The sequence below is a fragment of the Oncorhynchus masou genome, chromosome 6 (genome assembly GCF_036934945.1).
Source record: "Oncorhynchus masou masou isolate Uvic2021 chromosome 6, UVic_Omas_1.1, whole genome shotgun sequence".
Lineage (NCBI taxonomy): Eukaryota > Metazoa > Chordata > Actinopteri > Salmoniformes > Salmonidae > Oncorhynchus > Oncorhynchus masou.
In genome coordinates this window covers 28,489,354-28,515,292 of record NC_088217.1, presented here as the reverse complement: position 1 = coordinate 28,515,292, position 25,939 = coordinate 28,489,354, and the positions used below count along the sequence as shown (strand labels likewise).

The window sequence follows — 25,939 nt, the reverse complement described above, 5'->3', positions numbered from 1 at the left end:
TGACTGACCGTTGAGCCCCATAGTATTTTAGGCCTGATATATGACTGCTTGCTTGGAAACGAGCGATTTGATCTAGTTGACTTGGTGCACGCACACACATTGCCTGCTCCACTACAGCTTTTAATGCGAGTTGCAGGATTGGGACTTCAAATCAAATTGTATTTATTTATTTATTTACCTTCACGTGTATACTTTCACACACTTCACAGCCTGTGGGCTAAACACTGCAGAAACCACATGACCCCACCTTTCTGTCATATGACCTTTTGATGCCTAGATGGATATGACAGAATGTGTGTCTCAAACAGGACAGGGTTTTGAAACCTTTGGATGGGTAGTGTGTGTGAGCTTGAGCAGCAGTGTGAGCATCAGTGTGTGCGTGTCGTGTGTATGTTTCTTTGGGGACTAGCTGAACCAGATTACAGGGCATTGAAGCACACTCAATGCCAAGTTGCAAAGTCTTCCATGCAGATGTAACCAGCTGTCTGTCCCTCAGTCAAGGTACTTCTCCCTCACTCTTTCTTGGACCTTACCCTGACTCATTCACTCCTTCACTCTTTCTTGGGCCCTACCCTGACTCATTCACTCCTTCACTCTTTCTTGGGCCCTACCCTGACTCTGTCACTCCTTTCCCCTTTGACTCTCTCCGACCATCTCTTTCTTTAATGCATATATGTGTGTGTACAAAACAGTAAGAACACTTGCTCTTCCCATGACATAGACCGAACAGGTGAATCCAGGGGAAAGCTCTGATCCCTTATTGATGCCACTTGTTAAATCTACTTCAACCAGTGTCGATTAAGGGGAGGAGACAGGTTAAAGAAGGATTTTTAAGCCTTGAGACAATTGAGACATGGATTGTATATGTGTGTCATTCAAAGGGTGAATGGGCAATACAAAATATTGAAGTGCCTTTTGAAAGAGGTATTGTAGTAGGTGCCAGGCGCACCGGTTTGTGTCAAGAACTGCAGCGCTTCTGGGTTTTCACGCTCAACCGTTTTCCGTGTGTATCAAGAATGGTCCACCACCCAACTCAATATTAGGAAGGTGTTCCTAATTTTTGGTATACTCAATGTATATGGAGTGCATGTAATGTATTACATTTGGTCATAATCATAACGCAGATGCTCTAATTTAATGTAGGTGACAGTCAAAAAGTCATATGGTATCTTGTATTAGCCTTGGGAGAGTGGCAGAAACTGTCAGGAAATAATTGCTTAATTAAAATACCAAATGGTAAAGAGTGGGGATCAGTGACAACTTGACAAGTCTCTGGTGTTGCTGCAGGAATATAGGTCATAGATGCTTGGGTACTTGATCATGCATTCATTGCCTACAGGGAAGAGTTGCGTGGGTGGCAGTGGGATGGAGATAGAGGCAGAGCGAGAGACACTCACATTGGTTTACCAGATGGAGAAACTGGTGCTTGATAGCGAGACTGTTCACAATCATGTTGTTTTGTATTTTTTACAACGGTAGAGAAGCAATCAAAACAGTTTATTATTAATATCATCTCTTTTGCCAGTTACACAGCCGACAGCGCGTTTGAAGTTCCACAACTGGTTTGCACGGTGATATTTCTTCAGGATGTGGATTCTCACAGGAAACGTGTGGAGTGAGGCAAAGTAATGTTCAAAAGCTTAATGAAGTCTTTGGGCTAAATGGAAAACCAGACGTGGAGGGTGTGAAGGTTGCTTACTGGGACCACGTCTTTCTTTGGTCTCTTCCTCTCAGGGTTTTCCTGGACACAGTGGCGCCATGGGTCAACCAGAGGACCACAGCCAGCTAGCTCCTGGTGTCTCGAAGTTGGGTTCCTCGTCGAAGGTCTTGACTTGTCATCACCAAAGTGATGCTTTTGGTCCTTTTTTTTGTTTTTAAATTATGCGCTTTTGATCAGAGACGGACGACGGTGTCACCTTTGGTTGATTGATGAGGAGTGAAGGCAGAAGACCCATTAGCTACTGGTAGAGATACATGAGCTTTGTGTTTGAAAGGTAAACATTGGATGTTGTTGTTTCCTCCCCCGCAATAGTCTAAATCTATCAGGCTCACACTCAGTTGACGTGAGTGTCAGGCTGAGGCGAAGTGTACTGGTCATGTCTTCCGATAAGCTGACTGACGGTATACGTAACTGTTGTATTGCATTGAATTTCCTTAAACAGGAACTGTATAGAAGATATTGATCAGCTGAGCAGTATGTGGTGTTGAATTAAATCATCTGAACTAATAATGCTCCAGGCTGTCACTTCTTTGACTAAGAAAGCAGAAAGGAAAATTAATATTCAGAGATAAACATTCAAAACAGAGGTTTGAAAATTTAAAGATGGCATTTCCACATCCTTGTGCAATGGTTCTTGGCAGTGATGGTCATTTATTTATAGACATTCCTATTAAACTGTAATCATCAGAGCCTGGGGTATCGGCAACTTCCGTACCAAGAAATTATTGTCAGCGTTGAATATGCTACATTTATATCAATTCTGATGCCAGCAGGCTGCCTACTGCCTCACTTTATGGGAAATGCGCATTCTTCATAAATAGGCCATAGTGACTCATCTATCTGTCTTTGTAAACAGGATTCACACCCTCCATCTTCTCTCATCCCTGGTGATTCAACGCATTATGATGTGATACTGGAACATCAGTGAGCCAGTGTCTGAGAGTGGGATAGAGCATGGGATTGGCCCCCGGAGACAGGAACCACACTCTTATTCCTGAGGCTCCCAGGTCTCTGGTCCCTTAGGGCACACAATAGACAGCGAGCAGCTCTGAGGTGAGTGGGCTAAATGATGTGTGTCACTGCTATCTCAAATGAACTGTTAATAACAAGTGTATTACTGGGGGATGACCTTTTTGACGTTGCTTTTAGTGTAGTTGTCGCGATGTTGCACAAATGCTCCAATTGGTTAATGTCAACATTCACTTAGCAGTGCATGTCATTGCTCCCTATAGAGAAAGTGGTCAATATGAGGACAAGTTATTTGTTCAAATGGTATAAAGTGATTTGATCAAATCCTTTGTTTGTTGAAATTGGGGTTTAGAAAGTGTGCAGTAGGAGCATTTTCCAGCTAATATTGAAAAGGATCTTTTCCTAGCTAGCTGATGTTGACCATTAGAATTAGCTAGCCTGACGTCTGTGCCGTAACCTTAAATGTGTCCAGCTAATGACTTTCCATTGGTGTCGATTACAACTGTGGGCCATGCCTGAGAGTTGAGTGTCACAATGCTATAAAATAAGATGGATTAGACCCTCCAAGCTCGTGTTGATCTGGGAGATTTACTGGCCACTGAGCCCCTCCATTGTGTCTCCATTGAGGCTGGCCTGCACAGGAGAGTGAATGGAGTCTGTCCAGGGTTCCAGGGTCAGTCTGTTGCACGGGAAGAAGAGTGGGGGTCAAAGCAAGGGGCTTCTCTGGACACACACAAAGCCAAGATTAAGTGAAGGATAGAGCTTGGGAGTGGAGAAGGGAACGAAACAGGAGTAATAGAGAGACCATCTGTTGATTTAATTATTTTCCATTTGAGATTCACCTTGATTAATTATTCAAGTATTCTTCAAAAGTATGCAGTTTTCTGCTCCCTCTGTCTTTTATTTGCTCTTTTCTCTTCTCTGGTCTTTAAGGAGTATATTATTGCTCTGTGCGGTTTACTCTCTCCCATGTTAATTAATGGACACTATTGATGCCAAACTGCACTATTCTGCTGCGGTTGTAAATGAAATTATTTAAATGCATGCGAGGAGGCTAATGTCTGGTTGGGGAAATGCTGTTTCATCGGCAAGACGGTCTATTTCTGCCGCCGTGGTAAAATTACTTTTTAATTTCCCTTTGATTTCTTATACATCTCTGTGCAGGATTCTGATCCACTCGGCTGTCCATTTGTCTGTGGTTCATTACTATATTTTTAATCCATTCTTGGATATCATGTTGAGTTCTTGGTTTTTATTCAACAGAGGTTTTACTGTATCACCAAATTATTTTAACACAGTTTTTGTCGCAGTTTTGAAAAGCGGTAAAACTACTGGACAGAGTCTACTAGCCTTCTTCCCTAACAGCAGTAACGGGTGTAAAGGGATATTTTGAAAAATGTCTGTTATAGGGCCAACATTTCTGACCAGGTGCACAAACAGAGCTGGCACTTGCAGCCGCACACGCCCGCAAAACAACTGCTAGCCCCCCAGGATGGCACACATTCCAATGGAGAAAGAAGGGGTGAATGACTAATGTTTCTTTACACCATGGTGACTTGATTTTTAAAATTCAAATCTGGGAAATAGTTAACACATTTTCACAGGCCACAAAAATCAAGGAATGTCCCCGGAAATCAGGGACATCTGGTCACCCTATTCACCATCTTCAAAGTCAGCGAGATTAGGAAAAGATAAATGTAGGCTAGGTGACCGAATGTGATATGAATTCAATACGCTTTGACTTGACTACCACACTTTTTGTCAAGTTGGTTTCTGTAGACATCGGTTAGATCTAGTTCAGTCTGTTGGTAGTCTAATATAAGTTCTCTAACCCTAGGCAAAGATGATACGCTCAAAATATTACCATAAAAGACGAATGAAGGAAAAACTTGCTTGTTATCAGACCTCTGTGGCATTGTTATTATTTTCACATCCATTTCCCATTAGAGGGTGTCTACTGTATGTGAAACTGTGCCGTGATTCTCCATAATGGCCGTCCCTGTGGGACACACTCTGTACCCCTGGAGGGTCCCTGTAGCACATTCTACTCCTATTGTGTGGGTGTTCATGATGGTTAACGTCCTATGACAAGTGCTCTCACATTCCTCAACTCTCTGGGGACAAGTGTATGTAATGTGTATGCATCTTTGTTTGAGTGTATACTATGAGGGGGGAGTTGAGGGGTTTGTGGTGTGTGTGTGTCTATGTATGCACGTTCGGTAGTGTGTGTCTGTCTGTTGAGATATATATATATATATATATATATAACAGTCAGTATCTGGTGTGGCCACCGGCTGCATTAAGTACGGCAGTGCATCTCCTCCTCATGGACTGCACCAGATTTGCCAGTTCTTCTTTGCAAGTTCTAAATTGTGCCTTCCTGTATTATGCTAAAATGTTTATTCTATTTTACTGAGACATTTACTTTGTTCCTGTTCTGTTTTATTATCTCTTATTGTTGCATTGTCGAGAAGGAACCTGCAAGTAAGCATTTCGTTGGATGGTGTATACTATGTGTATCCTGTACATATGACTAATAAAAACTTGAAAGTGTGTGTGGACACACGCAACGCATTCACACAGTATGTACAGTGCTCCCCTTCCAGCTTCCCCCTTCCCTTTGATGTGTGGGATGTTAATGGAGCCCCTCATATTTTAATTAATTAATTTATTCATACTCCCTCCCTAGGCAGGGATTTGAGTCCCCCTCTCACCTCCCTCTCTTTCTCAAAATAACCAAACTGGAATCCAACCGACTGAATTGGACAAAATTAAACAGCATGGTCCTGGCTGGTTTGGGCGTCAAATTGATACAGTATAATTGCCACAAAAGCAAGAGATTTTTAATAAAGCACGTCTTCAAAACAGGCAGCGTGAAGGACACCCAAAATGTCCCTCTCTGGGGGTGGTCCTCAAAATGTGTGTTTGTTTAAGAGTCTAATGCAAAATCTTTTGGCATGTATCCACTATCATTCACTCTTGAAATTAGCTAATACTTTCCTAAATAAGAGGAATTCTGAAAATCTTATTCTGGATGGTTGACTCTGTGTAAGAACATCTGCTAAGTGAATATATGTATGAAAAATAGCTACACAGGGGCATGTAGTCATGTACATGAAATTGTCTAACCCAGGTAGTCAGGCATTCCCCAGGACAGCTGTCTTGGCCCCTTTTACTTTTTTCAATCTTTAGTAATCATCTGGCTTTGGCACGGAGTAAAACCTGTGTGTTTATGCATGCTGATGATTCAACACTATGCATGCCAGCTACCATAGCAAGTGAAATCACTGCAACACTTAACAAAGAGCTGCAGTAAGTTTTAGAATGGGCGGCAAGAAATAAGTTAGTCCTAAATATTTCAAAAACCTAAAGCATTGGACAAATCATTCACTAAACCTCAACTAAATATTGTAATGAATGTGGAATTTTAGCAAGTTGTGAAGACTAAACTGCTTGGTGTAACCTTGGATTGTAAACTTTTATGGTCAAAACATATTGATGCAACGGTAGCTGAAATGGGGAGAGGTCTGTCTGTAACAAAACACTGCTCTTCTTGACATTGCTATCAACAAACCAAGTCCTACAGGCCCTAGTTTTTTTCACACCTGGACTACTGCCTAGTCCTGGTAAAGTGGAACAAAGAAGAACAGAGGCAGATAAGTTGGCCCAGAACAGCACAGCTGGCCCGTAAGCTAACATATTAGATTGAGTGCATTGCTACTCGTCTTTGTAAGAGGTGTTGAAAGCACCGAGCTGTCTGTTCAAACGCCGAGCACACAGCTCAGACTCCCATGCATACTCCTCAGCAGAGGTCTCTTCACAGTTCCCAAGTCCAGAACAGACGATGGGAAATGCACAGTACTACATAGAGCCACGACTACATGGAACTCTCTTCCACTTCAAGTATCCCATGCAAGCAGTAAAGTCAGATTTAAATACAGATCAAACTACACCTTATTGAACAGAATTGACTGTGAAGAGACGCACATGCGCACACAAGAGCATAAGCACACACAATCTAAAGCATGCACTCTACACACACCTACATTGTAATATTGTTATATTGCTATATAATGGATTTTACTGTAGATATATTGTACAGTAGTGTGTAATGTGTTGTGTTGTGTGATGTACTGTTTTATTTTTGATATAATCTCCTTAATCTTGTTTGGACCCCAGGATGAGTTGCTGCTGCCTTGGCAGCGAGAGCATGGTTAAATGAGTCCCATTATTGATTAATAAGCTATTAGGTTTCACAAACGTGAACTTTTGCAACTCTGGAGGAGTAGTGTCGCTGATGGTTAGGGGGTTTGAATGAACAAGACCCAAGATCGGTGGTTTCTCCTATTGTAGTGTTCAGGTAGATGTACATACAGTACCCGTCAAAAGTTTGGACAAATGTTGTATTATACCTACTCATTCAAGGGTTATTCTTTAATTTGACTATTTTCTACATTGTATAATAATAGGGGAGACATCTAAACAATGAAATAACACAACACCAATTCTTCAACGTAGCCACCCTTTGCTTTGACAGCTTTGCACACTCTTGGCGTTCTCTCAACCAGCTTCATGAGGTAGTCACCTGAAATGCATTTCAATTAACAGGTGTCTCTTGTTAAAAGTTCATTTGTGGAATTTCTTTCCTTCTTAATGCGTTTGAGCCAATCAGTTGTGTTGTGACAAGTTAGGGGTGGAATGCAGAACATAACCCTATTTGGTAAAATACCAAGTCCATATTATAGCAAGAACAGAACAAATAAACAGAGAAATGACAGTCCATCACTACTTTAAGACATAGTCAGTCAATCTGAAAAATTAAGAACTTTTTTCAAGTGCAGTTGCAAAAACCATCAAGAGCTATGATGAAACTGGCTCTTGTGAGGACCGCCACAGAAAAGGAAGATCCAGAGTTACCTCTGCTGTAGAGGATAAGTTCATTTAGAGTTAACTGCTCCTCAGATTGCAGCCCAAATAAATGCTTCAGTGTTCAAGTAACAGACACATCTCAACATCAACTGTTCAGGGGAGACTGCGTGAATCAAGCCTTCATCATTGAATTGCTGCAAAGAAACCATTATTAAAGGACCACAATAATAAGAAGAGACTTGCTTGGGCCAACAAACACACGCAATGGACATTAGACCGGTGGAAATCGATCCTTTGGTCTGATAAATCCAAATTTGAGATTTTTGGTTCACACCACCGTGTCTTTGTGAGATGCAGAGTAGGTTGATCTCTGCATTTGCGGTTCCCACCGTGAAGCATGGGGGAGGTGGTGTGGGGGTGCTTTGCTGGTGACACTGTGTGATTTCAAGGCACACTTAACCAGCATGGCTACCACAGCATTCTGTAGTGCCATCCCATCTGGTTTGCGCTTAGTGGGGCTATCATTTGTTTTTCAATAGGACAATGACCCAACACACCTCCAGGCTCTGTAAGGGCTATTTGACCAAGAAGGAGAGTGATGGATGGCTGCATCAGATGACCTGGCATCCACAATCACTCGACCCTAACCCAATTGAGATAGTGAAGGAAAAGCAGCCAACAAGTGCTCAGCATATGTGGGAACTCGTTCAAGACTGTTGGAAAAGCATTCCTCATGAAGCTGGTTGAGAGAATGCCAAGTGTACAAAGCTGTCATCAAGGCAAAGGGTGGCTACTTTGAAGAATCTGAAATATAAAATATATTTAGATTTGTTTAACACTTTTGGTTAATACACGATTCCATGTGTTATTTCATAGTTTTGATGTCTTCACTATTATTCTACATTGTAGAAACTAGTACAAATTAAGAAAAACCCTTGAAATGAGTAGGTATAATACAATACAACATTTGATCTGTAGTGTATTTAGATTTTGATCTAAAAAGGACAACTTTTTAAATGTTTTACCAATTTATCTTTTGTTGATTAAAAAAAAGGGTATTCACTGAGGATATTCCTCCTCTGAGGAGCGGCCAATGATGTACATCTACCGGATGTGCAACAACTAAGTACTGTCTCTGTGTGAATTAGAGTTAGTGAAAATCTAGCTTTAGGCTGTACAGCTTGAAACACCCTGTCCTGTTCCACTGTGAGATGCAGGAAGAGGGCCAATGTATAATTCAGATGGTAGATCTCTAATTGAGAGGGAGCTGTAAACCCTCATTGATTTTGTCACCAGTGTCTGTGTCCCTGGAGGGTCTTCATTACACCAGGGCAGACGAGGCTGAACAGGGAGACTAATTGTGGGTGTTCACATTGAAATACCTGTCTTGTAAGGTACACTATATATATTTATCAGATGACTGGCTTGATAACCCCCCCAGGGATGATGTGCTGGATGGGAATCCCACCTCCTTGACTGGGAGACCGACACAATCGGTAACACCCCCCCAAGCAAAGAAACAGTTCTCCGGTCAGTAGTAGTAGTAAAGGGATGCAAAAGTGAGCTATACTGTAGTACCAGAGGAGTGTAACGATTACACTTTGCAGTTTTATCACACAAATGCACACACGTTTGGTGCCATACAAACATTATGATGAAACAATTTGCAGACGAATGTGTTTTTTTCCAGTAACGTAATGAAGCAGTTGTGTGTTATTGTTACTGATGTTCATTCTAAGAACTGATGAGTCACCCATTTTGGGGGAAATTTGCTGATATAGGCAGAAATATATTTAATTGTCGATTTTGATGATGAATACCTCGTACGTGGTAAGCTATAGAAATGCCATCGACGGCGGCTGGTTAATGTGGCTGAACGCTTCAGTAATGATAGTGTTAGCATGGGCTTGTCTGACTCATGGGTTGTGTCTGAACAAGTGTATGGGTAATGGAGCTTATACAGCCAACTTCAGTGACTAGCGTAAGACCCAGAGCCACACTGTGAATGCATCCCATATATAGTGCAATACTGTTAACATTGTCAAATGTAGTGCACTATAAAGAGAATAAGGAGGTATTTGACACGCAGCCTGCATGTTTTAGAGCCACACAGTGTTTATTTGCTGCTCAGGCTAGGAACCCTTTAGCTTTACATGGCTGAATGTGTATTTTCCATTAAGAGGCTATTCACTAAGGGCATCCAGAGTGGCACAGCGGTCTAAGGCACTGCATCTCAGGTCCTACTTCAGTCTAATCTTCAGCTGATTTATCACCTTATTTACGTAACAAAAGGCACATCTCAATAGGTGGTCCTCAAATGATAGTGTGAAGTTTGCACGTGTCTGAAAAACGAGATTTTGCTTAAAACATGTTTTTTTGTGTACATTAATGTATTTATATATCATATTGTTTTCTACCAGGAAAAGTTCAAAAATAGCTGGGGTGTGTCTGTCTCTCTGTGGCGTGGCAAATGTCTACTCTAACTGTCAACCATTTGCCCTGGGGTAGTGAGACGAACCACAATGCACAGTCGACAGCGAGGACCTTTGAGCATTATGACAACGCTAGTCACACGCCAACCATATACAGTAGGGGAGACAAAACATGCACTGTTTCAACTCTTCAAGAACACATGAACCTTTTGAGTTTATAAACATATTCTAGGCTGCTTCGTTTAACTACAGCGCACACAATGTAAAACATTCCCCATCTGACCACACTCACCCTCTTCCTCTCCCCCAGAGTCCTCTCTCTCACCCTGAGAGGTGCTTTAGTCACGGGAGGAGGTTGTGTATAGAATTCCACACACCAAGAATGTTGTGAAGGGGGCACGACAATGCCTTTTCCCCCTCAGGAGACTGAAAAGATTTGTCATCGGTCTCCAGATTCTCCAAAAGTTGTATAGCTGCACCATCGAGAGCATCATTAACGGTTGCGTCACCGCCTGATATGGCACCTGCTCCGACTGTAAAGCACTACAGAGGATAGTGCGTACAGCCCAGTACATCACTGGGGCCAAGCTTCCTGCCATCCAGGACCTATATGAAAATACCAGGCGGGATCAGAGAAAGTCCAAAAAGTTGTCAAAGACTCCAGTCATCCAAGTCATAGACTGATCTCTCTGCTACCACACTTACGGCAAGGGGTACCAGAGCGCCACGTCTAGGTCCAAAAGGCTCCTTAATTAACAGCATGGCCCCCAAGCCATATGACTGCTGAACAATTAATCAAATGGCTACCCGGACTATTTGCATTGACCCTAGTCTTGGTTTTTACACTGCTGCTACTCGTTGTTTATTATCTATGCATAGTCACTTTACTCCTACCTCCATGTACAAATTACATCGACTAACCTGTACCCACACACATTTACTCAGTACCGGTACCCCCTGTTTATAGCCTCATAATTGTTTTTTTTTGTTACTTTTTTATTTATAAATGTTTAGTTTTTTTACTGCATTGTTGGTTAAGGGCTTGTAAGTAAGCATTTCACGGTAAGGTGCCTGTTGTATTCGGCGCATGTGACAAATACAATTTCATTATCTTTTCCACCACAGGGAAGGAGATGGATAGAGGGTAGTCTAAGAACAGCCATGCTCGAAGACATTACTTTCCCTCCCCTTGATAATCCCAACATGCCCCATAGACTGTAAATCAATGCAAAGATTCCAACCCAACCCTGCTGTCTGACAACAGGGCCAAAATAGGGTCACAGTAGAATAAATTGTCTTTTAAAGAAATGTAATATCTTTATATGGGGGTGGTTTGTCCGTGTGGTATGACCGTTTATGTGAAAGGTAGATTCCAAACATTGAGTGCTGTAGTAAAGTTGCAAATTCCCTATTTGACATAGTTCCTAGGGAGGAAGGGCAGTCATGTGGTTGTGACAGCAGCAGGGAGGGCCCAGGATTCAGGACCACATAGCATCAATGAATAACCAGCATTCCAGATATGTAATTCGGCTATAGTGGTGGGGGTTTGGTGTGTGGTGGGGGTTTGGTAGGCATGTTCCATGTTTAGGGGCTGGTGGTGATGTGGGTGTTCTCTTCCAGGCACTGACAGGCTGACAGTGTGTGGCTGTGACAGACACACATACACACTAAGGTAAAGATGGTGACAGGTTGTAGCCTACAGCCTGCCACCATTTTTACCTTAAGTGTGTAGTAGCCACCTGTCTTGGTGGGGAGGAAACGTGTCTCTACACCAGTCTAAATCCATCTCTGCACCCTCAGCGTATGGTCCATGGAAAAACATTCTGCGGCCGGTAGCTTATTCACCTTTCACCCCTCATCTATTTTTAACTGTTATTAGATTTCGCAGCCATATTTTAATAGATCTAAGGTTAAAGTAGCCTGGAGCTTGCTCAATAGATGAAAGACCGTTTAATCTACAATTGTAGAGTTTAGAAAACCCCCACTCTGTGGCCTCTCCCCCTCAGTTTATAATTCCTCCTATTCCTTACAGATTGAAAACAGAAATGTTACATTATCGATTCACATTGCTCCACTTCCGCATTCAAGTCATTGTGCGTGACTTTTATTAGACTGCAGCTTCTCTTTTTCAGGGGCTGGAAATGCTCTTAACTGGCAGCCCCCTGTCCCGCTCAACTCAAAATGTGTGGATGGAGCTGGGCGGATGTACACTACACTCCCCTCCCCAGGCTTCGTCTCTCGTTGGCTGTCCCTCGCTTCATATCCGTCGCCAAACCCACTGGCTCCACGTCATCTAAGTCACTGCTAGGTAAAGCCCCGCCTTATCTCAGCTCACTGGTCACCTTAGCAGCACCCACCCGCAGTACGCACTCCAGCAGGTATATTTCACTGGTCACCCACAAAGCCAATTCCTCCTTCAGCCGCCTTTCCCTACAGTTCTCTGCTGCCAATGACTTGAACGAACTGCAAAAATGACTGAAGCTGGAGATTCATATCTCCCTTACTAACTTTAAGCACCAGCTGTCAGAGTAGCTCACAGATCACTGTGCCTGTACATAGCCAATCTGTAAATATCCCATCCAACTACCCCATCCCCATATTGTTATTTATTTAGCTCCTTTGCACCCCAGTACCGCTACTTACACACTCATTTTCTGGACATTTTATCACTCCACTGTTTAATTTGCCATACTGTAATTATTTAGCCACTATGGCCCATTTATTGCCTACCTTATTTGCACACACTGTATATAGACTTTCTCTATTGTATTATTGACTGTATGTTTGTTTATTCCATGTGTAACTCTGCCAGGTCGCAGTTGTAAATGAGAACTTATTCTCAACTAGCCTACCTGGTTAAATAAAGGTAAAATACAACTGTCAATAGCTAACCCCCTTTTCTTTCTTTGACTTCCTCCTTCCCTACCTGCTCCCTCCCTCCCTGCTCCTCCCCAGCCAGCCAGCAGTTAGAGTTAATTCTGGGCTCAAGGAGAGGAGGAGGAGCAGCACACAGGGGCTTGTCCACAACTGTTGTAGTTGGCAGGGTTTGTCTGAGTGGAGGAGGGCCTCTCTCGCTGGTTAGTGTTCTCCCACGGCTCTCTCGCTCTCTCTCTCTCTCTCGCTGGTTAGTGTTCTCCCACGGCTCTCTCGCTCTCGCTGGTTAGTGTTTTCTCTCTCTCTCTCTCGCTGGTTAGTGTTCTCCCACGGCTCTCGCTCTCGCTGGTTAGTGTTTTCTCTTTCTCTCGCTGGTTAGTGTTTTCTCTCTCTCGCTGGTTAGTGTTTTCTCTCTCTCGCTGGTTAGTGTTTTTTTTCTCTCTCTCTCGCTGGTTAGTGTTTTCTCTCTCTCTCTCTCGCTGGTTAGTGTTTTCTCTCTCTCGCTGGTTAGTGTTTTCTCTCTCTCTCGCTGGTTAGAGTTTTCTCTCTCTCTCTCGCTGGTTAGTGTTTTCTCTCTCTCTCTCTCGCTGGTTAGTGTTTTCTCTCTCTCTCTCGCTGGTTAGTGTTTTCTCTCTCTCTCTCGCTGGTTAGTGTTTTCTCTCTCTCTCTCTCGCTGGTTAGTGTTTTTCTCTCTCTCTCTCGCTGGTTAGTGTTTTCTCTCTCTCTCTCGCTGGTTAGTGTTTTCTCTCTCTCTCTCGCTGGTTAGTGTTTTCTCTCTCTCGCTCGCTGGTTAGTGTTTTCTCTCTCTCTCTCGCTCTCTCTCTCTCGCTGGTTAGTGTTTTTCTCTCTCTCTCTCTCTCTCTCTCGCTGGTTAGTGTTTTCTCTCTCTCTCGCTGGTTAGTGTTTTCTCTCTCTCTCTCTCTCTCTCTCTTTTCTCTCTCTCTCTCTCTCTCTCTCTCTCTCTCTCTCGCTGGTTAGTGTTTTCTCTCTCTCTCTCTCTCTCTCTCGCTGGTTAGTGTTCTCTCACGGCTAGTGTTCTCTCACGGCTAGGTCTCTCTCTCTCTCGTGCTTTAGCGCTGGTTAGTGTTCTCTCACGGCTAGGTCTCTGGAACAACGGCAGTCGCTACTGCAGACACGTGCAATAGGTCAGCATTGCTACTGCTGCACTAGGATGGCCCTGACGTCTCAGCACTGAGCCTCAGTTAGAGGGATCTAGAAACAACACACGTCCCCTCCTCCTCTGTGGGTGAGAACAGAGGGAGAGAGGCTGTCACTGCAGCACGAGGCTGGCCCAGCTGACACTGTGACTGGAGCAGTGGCTGCCTGGCAGAGGCATTCTGTGCTGTGGATATTATCTCATTCCTGTACTTAGGGTTTATTCCATATTGATCCCAGTCATTCCCCAATGGAGGAACAGGAGCTCTGGAACGTCTAGTGACCTATGAGGTGATGATGGGGGAAGAGGGGCGATGAACTGGAAGAAAGGAGGGAGATACTAACGTGCAGTTTTGGTTGCAATTTTGTGTGTGAGTATTTCATAGTGTATTTTCAGAAGAGGATGGCATTGTGTACTTCTGTGTTAATGTGCATTTGTGTATGTGTTTATTAGATTGCTGTATACATTTTTTTTCTAGAACACACAAACGTTTCCCTGTACTCGTATACATGAGTGCTTTTATTTGCTTTGTTGTTTTTTCTCTCTGTGTGCATCTAATTTTGTCAGCGGGCTGCAAATCCGCGGGTTGGCAGGTTTTTGCCTGGGTTTTGTGGCGGGTGGGGATCAGAATCTCTGTACATGATGAGGGGGAGCAGGATGGTAGTCAGAACAGCTGGGCTGCTGTGGAGAGGGGCAGGCATGACGGGTCACTCATTGGCATGGATCAGCTACTAGCCCCTAATACTCAATTTGGCGTAGTCATAACCAGGCGCCCTCAGGGGGACTAATTCATCTTTGGGTCGGTGGAAAGGGGGCACTGCAGGCTACATTTGATATTGCTGCTCTACTTAGTCAGCAGTGTGATATTATACTGTGTGTAAGTAGGGACAACAAAGCTTCAAGCAACTGTTAGTGTACACTACAGGCACATGGTACATTATAAGTACAGCTCTATCACTGTACTTAGAGAAAATATGGGAAAAAAAGTGAATAAAATGAAGGTCCTATTCCAATTATTACCCCCATCACCATAAAGCATTGACTAGTCAGATTAACCTGGAGTTTGTGGCAAAACAGTGTCCTGCTCTAGCATTCTGTTTGTTTTACATGGTCAAGCTTTATATCATATTTCCATATTAATATTTAACTTTGGTTAAACAAACGATCCAGTGATTTTTAAGTGTTGTGGGTGCCTCCATACTGCTTAATTAAGCACTGGGGAAGTGGTACTCTGGTGTATTGACACAAGGCTTAGCAATGAGAGGTGTTGTGTGCGTGTTTGTGCGCATATAGTAAGTATGTGCCTCAGTGTTTTGAACACTGGATTTTCCTCTCTCCTCACTAGGTATTGAGTGTGCTGATTTTTACTAGTATTACTTGCTGTTTTCGCATACTGAGAGAGGTTCACATTTAAAAACAGAGATTTTAATGGACAAACTCTGGTCTCGTCAAAGTGACCAGGAAGAGACATGGAGTTCTTGTTAACGTGTTTGTGTGAGAGCCAGTTCACAGTATTTGATCTTGTTTCAGGAGTCCTCTAAGCATGCGGTATTCATGCCAGTTGGCTGGCCAGTGTTGGTATATATGCCATGCATTTGGATGTGGTCAAAGAGCTAGACATCTTGCTCATTGACTTTGATGACAAGTCTGTGACTTTGAGTGTTGTCAGCAGAGTTTGATTCATGCCAACTGACTTTGTCATGTGCCTCAACGAAAGGCCAACCAACCTTCACAGAGACCGAAGGGCTCAAAATAAAGTGAAAACCTAACACCATGATGAGAATGGTGAATTTACAAGACTCTCACAAAGCCTCTAAAATGTCCTGTGTTTTAATGTCTCTTCTAGGACACAGTGAGTCCTCCACTAAAATGCAGACAGATGCTGTTTCTGTTGATAAGCCAGTTTGAAGTATGAGGTTATCTGTCTCCTTAATGACCGGCTGGGATTTTATAGCTCCTCAGCAGCACCAGCCTAAGTTCTGTTCTGTTCCGCTTTGCTCTGTCTGGTGACTTTGCTGACCTACTGCAATGTCACAGCACTGAGTCAGTCAGAGATAGACTGTAACTCTCAGAAGAGATCAAACTCTTAGGAGTTTGAGGTAAAGTTGATCAAGATGGTTGCGCTTTAGACTTGGCTGGCTGGTTTGAGGATGCGTCCCAAATGGGACCCTATTCCCTATATAGTGCACTACTTTTGACCAGGGCCCATATAGGGGTCTGGTCTTAATGTGTGCACTATAAAGGGAATAGGGTGCTGCATCCTAAGTGAGTCTACTCTGTGTCTGGCTGAGGTCTGAGAAACATGAATGTGGGGGTTGTCTGTCTGTTCTGCCGAGTTTGCCAAAATTATTGCAAAGGGGGGTTGATGAGTGATGTCTGGCTCTTTGATAAGCTTGTAATTCTTTGTTAATTTTGGCATCTGTATTTTGTTTAATGATGGGAAATATTTAGTGTACATGTTATCCAAACTTTGCAGTTCACCCTGTGACTTATAACAAACTGGCACAGCTTTTATTGGAGTAGTGATGCACAGTTTTCTTAAAACGCTTGCATAGCTTTTTCTCTGTAGCTGTACCCTACGGACTCAGTTCCTCTATGCCCTTTCCACGAGTTTCTCCCATTGCCATGACCAATCAGTTTCAACAAATGGTGGTTTGTTTCGGAGAATGTGCAGATTCTTACTCTGCCATGTTCAAAGGGCCCTTGGATCAAATGTATTATTGTTTGACTGATTGTTTGTTTAATCTGCTGTATTTTGAACCCCTATAAGTACCAGATTTTTTTTAGCACAGCTAAGATCACTCCCCCTTCCTTTCCACCCGGCACTTGATTAATTCACATTTGCATATGTTTGAGTTCTTTTGATGAGCTAATTATGGTGGAATGGGACTTATCATACATGTGAGTGTGGATTAATATTCAAGTTTCTGTGATCGTACCCTAACCCAGTCTTTGGGGAAAGGAGAGCTCACGAACAGGGGTGGGTGGGGGCTCTTGGCAAGAGCATAGAAATTCCCCAAGGGTAGAATTCTTTTTGATTGCGTTCAGACGGGTAGACGATCCACCCCCACAACCCCCCCCCCCCCTCCTTCTCCATCTCTATATGGGTCTGTCTCATCTTTCTTTCTCTCGTGCCACCTTTCTATCCACTCATCTAGAGCTGGGCGATATGGCCTAAACCTCATATCTACATTTTTTTTTATAACTTCTGGGCAATTCACGATATACATCAACATTTAAAAAAATATTTTCTTTAAATAAGCTTTGTTGAACAGTTAAAGGTCAAATACACTGTATTTAAAACAGTCAGCAATAATCTAATGAATTCCGAGCTCGTGAAATTATACCTAGGCTGGATATATGCCTTCCACAACCAAAAGACCCACTAATAATTTCATTATTTTATCAAAATTGTTGCACCTGTTTTGTTGTGTGTGCAATAATCACTGATCTGGCTTTCAGGTCTGTTTTTATAAAAATGTCCTTTTTATTATTTTTTTATAGAAACATGCATAATGCACATCCAATAATAATGTAGCAGGCATTATAGAAAATGTATTTACAAAACAGACTAAACTGCTAGTATAACAATCTTTATTTGACTTAAATGCAGCTAGCGATACGTGGTACCGTAATGTGATGAACTGCGCATACATTTTCCATAATGAACGTTAATTTGTACATCCGTTTTAGTAGTGTCTGCTCGAAATTTGAGGAGTTGAAACAAACTGGGTATTGTTCGAAAAGTTAACAGTCAAATAATGTCTCCATGTGTTTCGGTGTCCATATGACCAATGCTGTTGGACCAAACCTCAAATGCAAATAGCGAGTTGAAACCATTTGTCAGAGAGGAAGAAGTAATCGCTCATCTTTGCCGTTGTGAGAGGTAGGGTGGAGGTGCTCGGGAGAAAGAGGCCAAGCGAGAGGTTTTACTCTCGCCTAAATCTGTCCAAAATATGCCCAATGCGCATATTTTGAACCTTGTCGCCTACCTTCCTGGCTTTGGGACAACGACTCCCATTGTTAGAGTGGAGACATGAGCATTTCGTCATTATATAGATCTCTGGTGTAAAGGAGAAGGTGGACAGCACAGAAGGAGTGAACGAGATAAAACCAAAAAGACAACATGAGAACAAGCAGACAAACCCTCATAAAAACCAAAAATACAAAAAAACTTGATTCTGCGATAGGCATTTGCAATATTGCGCAAAAACATACATTCGATATATTGCCCATCCCTACTGTCATCCTCTCTGTGTATAACTCTTTCGCTTCCTCTATGCCTTATTTCTTTTTTGTGTGTCGACTCCACATACCGACTCTCTCCAAAAAACCTTCAAACCCACTGAGCCTCCAACTGTGAGGCCAACTCCTGGCAGACAATTACCCTCCCTGACACTCATCCTGAAAGAATGTCCCGCCTCCTGCCCGCCCGCCTGCCTTACCCCCCTTACCAGCCTCCAGGTGCACAGTGACAGAGTGGTTTTAGACTGTCTAGCCCAGTGTTGCTGAGGCTGCTGGTGAAGGCAGGCCACAGGTCTGGCCCTCATTCCCATGCATTGTCAGCTGATGCCTCGGGGCATATTATCATTGCAGTGATTCACAGGATCACAGCATTGTAATCAGCCCATACATAGTCTTGTTCAACAGCCGTGTGTGTTTGGGAAAAACTGGCACGTTAGGCTATAGCCCAACCCTCGTAATTGTTGTCTGTATTTGCCAGATGCAGACACACTGTAGACTTTACCTTGTAGATTAGAGATTAGATTAAATATATGTAGAGCCCACTGTAGATAGAACACTGGTATTAGGTCATCTACTGCAAGATAGCATTCTGCTGCATAGATATATCAATACTATTCAATTATGTTATTAGCACCTTTGCATTATCTATTTCGATATTGATGTGTTGGATTATCTTGATTAGGTTTGAAGGGAGACAGCCAGAGCTGATCAAACTATTTTATCTTACCTTATCTTTCTCTCTGCCCCAAATAGAAGGCATTCCCCTAACATTTGACTGCTTAATTAATAGTACTGTATGCCGCTGCAGTCTTTAAGGTTTTTGGAGGCAGCAGCAGCTGATGTCGAGTCTGAGACAAGTGAGGAGCTCCTCTGAAGCACCTGTTTGGTGGTGTGAACTTCCATCCCACCTGGCAGCCCTGCCTGACTGTGCTGTCTATAGAGGGAAACCCTGGGTGGATATGGAAGATGCTCTCAAGTGCTAATGTAATTCTGGGAAGGGTTGACATGATTTAACAGGATTAAGTATTGGCCCCTGAAGGGGTCTGGGAGTCCAGGGGGCTGGGATGGGGAACTGCCTGTCAGAAGGGATGTGGGACAGACAGAGGAACATGGTCTGGAGAGGGGGGAGTGGATAAAAATGCTTGACAAGCATCTTTCATTGCAGAGTTTTTTTTTTTTTGCCTTTGTTTCTCTCCTCGCTTTTCACACTGGTCTATCAGCTTTCACTCTGTTGATGAATCAGCTTTTTGCTCTCAATCGGTAACATAAGCTTCCATATTTGGCAATGCTTTCTGTCCACAAATTCCTCTTTCCTGACGTGTGAATGTTATGCATTACATCGGGCCGAAACCAAAACATCTGATCCACTCCCAATGAGATCTCAGACCGCAACCACATCTTTGAACTTACCACCCCACATAACCATTAGTTCACTAATCACTTAGAATTTTGCCCTGCAGGTAAAGTGCAAACCCTGAGCTTTGAGTTAGGTACTGCTTTTACAGGGTTCGAGCTAATGTGAAACAATGCATTGTGGTGTCCTGCTTTACCATCTGCGGTACTATTAGCTTCAGGCATACAAACCTGCTGTGATTTACGCTCTGCAGTGTGTCTGTTGTTCCACCGACCAAAACATAGTGGGAAATGGGCGGGAGCTTTTATTGCTATAAAGTTTTTATTTGGAAAAGGTTACTCAAACTAAACCTGGATAAAATAGTTAAAGATGTAGCACTTATCTGGTGATTTGGAAATGCCAGAGAAGACCAGCATAACGGATGGATCAGTTAAGTGAACCTAATATCACATAGTGTCTCATGTCTGTAGCTTTATTTCAGTTATTTATCTGCCTGGTTGGATAGAGGATGTTGTGTATGTTTATATGGCTAATATAGGGCACTGTAAATGTCAATGACGTGGACTGGCTGTTTTTGGTGTGTCTTGTTTCACATGTTAAATGCCACATGCTATGGCAAACACTCAACGAGGATCGCTGCGAAGATGGTGAAAATATTAGGGCTGTCCCTGAAAAGAAAATCTTGGTCGACCGTGTATTTTTCTATGTTTGAATAAAGTCAACTATATGTAAGCTACTGAGCTTGTCTGGTGCTTTAAGCACTGAGATTTAACATTTAAGACACAAATTACTAAAGAGGTAGACAGAGATCAATATAGCCTAACCAGAAGGAAAAAACCTGTTCCCGACTCACCTCCCGCTGCTGCTGGCCTCTGCAGATTCTGCCGTTAGGTTATACAGTTGAAGTCGGAAGTTTACATACACCTTAGCTAAGTACATTTAAACTCCGTTTTTTTTACAATTTCTGACATTTAATCAGAGTAAAAATTCCCTGTCTTAGGTCAGTTAGGATCACCACTTTATTTTAACAATGTGAAATGTCAGAATAGTAGTAGAGAATTATTTATTTCAGCTTTTATTTCTTTCATCACATTCCCAGTGGGTCAGAAGTTTACATACACTCAATTAGTATTTGGTAGCATTGCCTTTAAATTGGGTCAAATGTTTCAGGTAGTCTTCCACAATAAGTTGGGTGAATTTTGGCCCATTCCTCCTGACAGAGCTGGTGTAACTGAGTCAGGATTGTAGGCCTCCTTGCACACACACTTTTTCAGTTCTGCCCACACATTTTCTATAGGATTGAGGTCAGGGCTTTGTGATGGCCACTCCAATAGCTTGACTTTTATCCTTAAACCATTTTTCCACAACTTTGGAAGTATGCTTTGGGTCATTTTCCATTTGGAAGACCCATTTGCGACCAAGCTTTAACTTCCTGACTGATGTCTTGAGATGTTGCTTCAATATATCCACATCATTTCCTTTCTTCATGATGCCATCTATTTTGTGAAGTGCACCAGTCCCTCCTGCAGCAAAGCACCCCCCACAACATGATGCCGCCACCCCCGTGCTTCACGGTTGGGATGGTGTCCTTCGGCTTGCAAGCCTCCCCCTTTTTCCTCCAAACATAACGATGGTCGTTATGACCAAACAGTTCTATTTTTGTTTCATCAGACCAGAGGACATTTCCTCTGTACGATCTTTGTCCCCATGTGCAGTTGCAAACTGTAGTCTGGCTTTTTATGTCAGTTTTGGAGCAGTGGCTTTTTCCTTGCTGAGCGGCCTTTTAGGTTATGTCGATATAGGACTCATTTTACTGTGGATATAGATACTTTTGTACCGGTTTCCTCCAGCATCTTCACAGGGTCATTTGCTGTTGTTCTGGGGTTGATTTGCACTTTTGCACCAAAGTATGTTCATCTCTAGGAGACGGAATGTGTCTCCTTCCTGAGCGGTATGACTGCTGTGTGGTTTCATGGTGTTTATACTTGTGTTCTATTGTTTGTACAAATGAACATGGTACCTTCAGGCATTTGGAAATTGCTCCCAAGGATGAACCAGACTTGTGGAGCTCTAATTTTTTTTCTGAGGTTTTGGCTGATTTCTTTTGATTTTCCCATGATGTCAAGCAAAGAGGCACTGAGTTTGAAGGTAGGCCTTGAAATACATCTACAGGTACACCTCCAATTGACTTAAATGATGTCAATTAGCCCATCAGAAGCTTCTAAAACCATGACATCATTTTCTGCAATTTTCTAAGCTGTTTAAAGGCACAGTCAACTTAATGTATGTAAACCTCTGACCCACTGGAATTGTGATACAGTGAAATAATCTGTAAACAATTGTTGGGAAAATGACTTGTACAAAGTAGATGTCCAAACCAACTTGCCAAAATTATCAGCGGTCGGCAACCTTTTCCATTTGGAGTGCAGTTATCGTTTCCACCAGATCAGAGCATGCATTTTTTTCCCCTTTCATGCTGAGTGGTTACCAAAAGGGAGTGCGCTGGAGAAAAAAATTCAAATGGGCTACATTGACAAACTTGTCATTCTCAATGGATGTAAAAGCCGACTGTTTACTTGCTGTTTAAGGTGAAGAAACAATAATTCCCCATCACTGTAGGGCTTCTCAAAGTTAAGACAATCAGAAATAGTATCAGATCCCCAAATGTGCACATTTATAGGCCTACATTTGCATGTAGGCCAGGTAGCTTATGCTTACATTTGCATGCAGGCCAGGTAGCTTATGCCTACTTCAATGCAGAATCAGGTGCGTGTCCTTACTCAAGATTGACAGGAGCGCTTCAAACAAAAGACCAATTAATAAATTGACAACTTCTAAATGGAATGAAATAAATCAAAACTGTTTACTCACAAGTGTAGCCTAGGTTGTGTGCTCTGCAAAAAATATGTCCACTCCTACAATTTTATTTATTTCACCTTTGACAACGGGTGAAATAACTGTAAGACTGTAACAATAAAATATTGAATGCATTAACAGAAATTACCGTAACCAAACAAAAGTAGGTGAGAAATTATGGTAATTAAAGGTAAATGTACTACTGGTGTGCCATCTCCACAATGTCTGCAATGGATTAGTCCACTATTGTTTTATATATTTGTCACTGCTCTAGTAAAAGATCTGTCCACCAACAGCATATCTACCAAACAATCAACCAGTTGACTACATGGGATAGAAAATATTTGTAGCTTTTTTTGTGACACAAGTTAATGCAATTCTTGACCTTTGGGGAATTACAATGTTGTTTTGGTATGTATTTTAGGTAAGATGTTAAACTAAATGATTTACATTGGGAATACTGTGAGACTAACATTTTGTCTTTTTGTGTGTTTCTCAGGTCAATTGCGGAGAGTGGCTGAACGGCATCATTACTGACCTTTCTGCACATCGTTTAGCCAGCCTCACCGGTGGGTACCCCCTCCTACACACGTACACCAGTGGTGGTGGGTACCATTTAGGATTAGGGAGGAGGAATTTTTTTTATGAGCATGGCCTTATTTCTATTACAGCATATTGGATGAATGTCATTCATATTCCGTCCACGCCGCTCAATATAACATTGATCTATTTAATTTTCCTATACCCGTCATGAGGTTGCTACAGCCTACGAATTAGTTTACAAAGTAGGTGCACAAACAGTGAAACATTCATTACATGCCTTACACAATCTTGCCTGCATCTTGCTGATCTAGGGTGTAATCATTAGTCCAACAGTTGCAAACGAGAGTTTCTATTAGACAAATTCAGGTATATTTATCCCAGTGGCGGTCAGTGCTGTTTAAGATGCGGGAGGAAGATAATTTTTTTAATGAGCATGGCCTTATTTCTATTACAGCATATTGGTTGAATGTCATTCATATTCCATTCACCCAGTTAAATGTAACATCAATAGGTTTAGGCTATTACAGTTTCCCTAAACCCATCATGAGGTTGCTACAACCTAGCCTATAAATGAAAGTTTACAACGTAGGTGCGCACAGGTCGAGAGAAATTTGAGGTGATCGACACATGGACAACACCGCCTTGCATACTCTTGCCTGCATCTACTTCCGGCGCCGGCAGAGATGGCCGCCTCGCTTCGCGTTCCTAGGAAACTATGCAGTTTTTTGTTTTTTTTACGTGTTATTTCTTACATTAGTACCCCAGGTCATCTTAGGTTTCATTACATACAGCCGAGAAGAACTACTGTATATAAGATCAGCGTCAACTCACCATCAGTACGACCAAGAATATGTTTTTCGCTTCCATCACGTGGACTGGGACATGTTTCGTATTGCGTCAAATAACAACATTGACGAATACGCTGATTCGGTGTGCGAGTTCATTAGAACGTGCGCTGAAGATGTCGTTCCCATAGCAACGATTAAAACATTCCCTAACCAGAAACCTTGGATTGATGGCAGCATTCGCGGGAAACTGAAAGCGCGAACCACTGCTTTCAATCAGGGCAAGGTGTCTGGTAACATGACTGAATACAAACAATGCAGCTATTCCCTCCGTAAGGCTATCAAACAAGCTAAGCGTCAGTACAGAGACAAAGTAGAATCCCAATTCAACGGCTCAGACACAAGAGGCATGTGGCAGGGTCTACAGTCAATCATGGACTACAGGAAGAAATCCAGCCCAGTCACGGACCAGGATGTCTTGCTCCCAGGCAGACTAAATAACTTTTTTGCCCGCTTTGAGGTCAATACAGTGCCACTGACACTGCCTGCAACGGAAAAATGCGGTCTCTCCTTCACTGCAGCCGAGGTGATTAAAACATTTAAACGTGTTAACCCTCGCAAGGCTGCAGGCCCAGACGGCATCCCCAGCCGCGCCCTCAGAGCATGCGCAGACCAGCTGGCTGGTGTGTTTACGGACATATTCAATCAATCCCTATATCAGTCTGCTGTTCCCACATGCTTCAAGAGGGCCACCATTGTTCCTGTTCCCAAGAAAGCTAAGGTAACTGAGCTAAACGACTACCGCCCCGTAGCACTCACTTCTGTCATCATGAAGTGCTTTGAGAGACTAGTCAAGGACCATATCACCTCCACCCTACCTGTCACCCTAGACCCACTCCAATTTGCTTACCGCTCAAATAGATCCACAGACGATGCAATCTCAACCACACTGCACACTGCCCTAACCCATCTGGACAGGAGAAATACCTATGTGAGAGTGCTGTTCATCGACTACAGCTCGGCATTCAACACCATAGTACCCTCCAAGCTCGTCATCAAGCTCGAGACCCTGGGTCTCGACCCCGCCCTGTGCAACTGGGTACTGGACTTCCTGACGGGCCGGCCCCAGGTGGTGAGGGTAGGTAACATCTCCTCCCCGCTGATCCTCAACACTGGGGCCCCACAAGGGTGCGTTCTGAGCCCTCTCCTGTTCACCCACGACTGCGTGGCCCCGCACGCCTCCAACTCAATCAAGTGGTAGGCTTGATTACCAACAACGACGAGACGGCCTACAGGGAGGAGGTGAGGGCCCTCGGAGTGTGGTGTCAGGAAAATAACCTCACACTCAACGTCAACAAAACTAAGGAGATGATTGTGGACTTCAGGAAACAGCAGAGGGAACACCCCCCTATCCACATCGATGGAACAGTAGTGGAGAGAGTAGCAAGTTTTAAGTTCCTCGGCATACACATCACAGACAAACTGAATTGGTCCACTCACACAGACAGCATCGTGAAGAAGGCGCAGCAGCGCCTCTTCAACCTCAGGAGGCTGAAGAAATTCGGCTTGTCACCAAAAGCACTCACAAACTTCTACAGATGCACAATTGAGAGCATCCTGGCGGGCTGTATCACCGCCTGGTACGGCAACTGCTCCGCCCACAACCGTAAGGCTCTCCAGAGGGTAGTGAGGTCTGCACAACGCATCACCGGGGGCAAACTACCTGCCCTCCAGGACACCTACACCACCCGATGTTACAGGAAGGCCATAAAGATCATCAAGGACATCTACCACCCAAGCCACTGCCTGTTCACCCTGCTATCATCCAGAAGGCGAGGTCAGTACAGGTGCATCAAAGCTGGGACCGAGAGACTGAAAAACAGCTTCTATCTCAAGGCCATCAGACTGTTAAACAGCCACCACTAACATTGAGTGGCTGCTGCCAACACACTGACACTGGCTCAACTCCAGCCACTTTAATAATGGGAATTGATGGGAAATGATGTAAATATATCACTAGCCACTTTAAACAATGCTACCTTATATAATGTTACTTACCCTACATTATTCATCTCATATGCATACGTATATACTGTACTCTATATCATCGACTGCATCCTTATGTAATACATGTAT

The 25,939-nt window shown here is 43.1% G+C and overlaps 1 protein-coding gene across 1 annotated transcript in view; it reads left to right on the top strand.

The window, feature by feature from the left end:
- Positions 1-25,939, top strand: part of LOC135541830 (nck-associated protein 5-like) — a 103,336-nt gene that overhangs the window by 36,064 nt on the left and 41,333 nt on the right. The window contains exon 2 of the mRNA XM_064968244.1: positions 22,975-23,044. The gene's annotated coding sequence lies outside the window, so the exon portion shown is untranslated. The remainder of the gene's footprint in view (positions 1-22,974; positions 23,045-25,939) is intronic.